This window comes from Suricata suricatta, chromosome 10, assembly GCF_006229205.1.
Source record: "Suricata suricatta isolate VVHF042 chromosome 10, meerkat_22Aug2017_6uvM2_HiC, whole genome shotgun sequence".
NCBI classification, from domain to species: domain Eukaryota; kingdom Metazoa; phylum Chordata; class Mammalia; order Carnivora; family Herpestidae; genus Suricata; species Suricata suricatta.
The window spans coordinates 92,979,151-92,981,644 of NC_043709.1; positions in this window are offsets into that span (position 1 = coordinate 92,979,151).

Consider the following 2,494-nt stretch of genomic DNA (forward strand, 5'->3'; position numbering starts at 1 on the left):
GAGAGAGAGAGAGAAAGAGAGAATCTCAAGCAATCTCCATGCTCAGTGCAGAGCCCAATGGGGGAGGGCTTGATCCCACACCCTTGGGATCATGATCTGAGCTGAAATCAAGAGTCAGATGTTCAAGAACTGAGCCACCCAGGCGCCCCTAGTTACTTGCTTTAAAAATAGTAATAATAGGGGCCCCTGGGTGGCTCAGTCTGTTAAGCGTCCTACTTTGGCTCAGGTCAGGATCTCACAGTACATGGGTTTGAGCCCCACGTCAGGCTCTATGCTGGCAGCTCAGAGCCTGGAAGCCTACTTCAGATTCTGTCTCCCTCTCTTTCTTCCCCTCCCCCACTCACTCTCTGTCTCTGTTTCTCAAAATAAAATAAAGACATTTAAAAATTTTTTAAATAATAATAATAAACAACTCTTCTATGGTAGGGTTTCATCTCTCTTTCCTTTTGAATTAGGTGAGAAAATAACTTTTTAATCCACCTTTCCTAAAATTTGACAGTTTAAAAATTATTTCTGCTGTTACTTTCTATGCTAAAAAAAAAAGTTTAAATTACCTTTGGAAAAGAAGGAAACCAGATTCTATAAGGTATAATGTATGCATGTATACATGTATAATAACAACACTGACATTGGTCCTGAGTTTTTGGTTCCTGTGTGACTTTGAGCAAATAACTTAACCTCTCTGATTCTCAATTGCCTTGATAGGGTTTCCTTAAATAAATTAGAAAATAAACGTGGAGTCCTTTTGAGAACTACAAAATAGGTTTATATTTTATTCTTTTTTCAAAACAATGACTCTCTGTGATTTCTGATTCTTTGTAACCTTTTAAATAGTTAAAAAATATATACTTATATTATTCTAATATAAGCATTTGATTTACCAATTGAATTCATTTTATATCAGTGTTTTACCACTGTCTTTCTATCGCTCTCTCAGAACATCTTTTTTACTTTTCAGCTATTCCCTAATCCAAAAGTGATTTTTAATTCATCAATTTTTAATGCTCTCTGCCTTATTTGCAACTATAGTAGGTAGCTTAGGAACATATCCCCTACGTTTGATCTAACAATATCTCTTTACCTCCTTCTGGAGAATTCTAGGATCTGTGTTGGTACTACATTGCATGATCCTGTGCCACTGACCTTAGCCAATGGGACCAGAGGTGGCCATCGGAACCCAACTTAGCAAATCAGATTCTTTCTCCTGGGAGGTTGGAATATAGACCCAAAGAGAATTGACTTAGCCTTCTCAGGGGCTGCAATGGACATATGGGAGTCCAGATCTGTGCAGCAGCTACATTCTGCCTATTATGTGCACGAAAGAGCAGAAAAGGTGCATTCGTGGTGAACAATATAGAGACAAGGACTTGGAGGCAAACAGAAGGAATCACTTTCTTTTTCTCCATCCCTATGTTCCATGACCCACCCGTATATCCTTAATATTTTTAAACTACCCTTTTATTCCTTGAGTGATCTTGATTTCTCATCTTTGCAAATAGAGAACCCTAACCACCACCCCAGCCTACACGATCTATTCTTCATTTCCCATTACAATAATTAACATGGATTTGGGGAGGTGTTTCTGTGCAGTGCCCATGAGTGAATTTAATAATTGTGTAGGGGTTTCTCCTACTTGGTTTTCACGTTAGGGATAGCAAGGCTTTCTTTTCATGGAAAATATAGTTTATCTTTATTTCTCTAACCACAAAAGAAATAGTTTCTGTAACGTGGTTATGTAATATATAAAGTCAGAAAACTTTCCCTCTCCATCTGTTTACTCTCACCCTGCAGAAGTAACACTGAGGTTTATAGTTTGCTACATATTCTTACATAATGCTTATAATTATACAAGTAGGTGTTGTGGTTTTCTTTTACAAGAATAGCATAGTGCTATGTATATGGCTATGCAACTTTTTTCCCCCACCTAAAAAATATAACATAAAGATTGTGCTAGTCATTTCCCTACCCCCATAGGTCATTTTTTAGCCTTTCTCTCTGCCCTGCTCTGTGTCCCAGCTGGCTGACCCCTGTGGACGGTTTCACTCAGGCTCCCTTGCCGGATGCTTCTAGTAGGGAATGGGAGCCAATGGAAGGCACCAGCAAGAAGTCAGAGCATAGGAAAAAAGAAAGCAATGTTCCTTCCCTGCGTTTACCTGCTTCTGCCTTGTCTTTTGCAGCTGATGTATCCCTCTTTAATTGAGTTCCACTTGTGGCCCTGGCTCTGTGGTTCCAAATTTCACTGGGCTCCTGTTATGTCCTCTCCTTCATACTTTAAACCCCAGAGATGATGATAGATTTCCACTATTGCTAATCTGTAGGCATTTCTCCATCTCTTCTTTGTTGGCCTAACACTACCCAACCTCCATAAGTAAACCTTCCTTAAAATCTCTTCATTTGACCATCTGGGGTGAGTTCTTTTTCCTGCCAGGAACTTCTTGTATACAGACATTTTTCCAAGGTGATACATGTAGCCATTGCTCAGTTTATGGGCAGG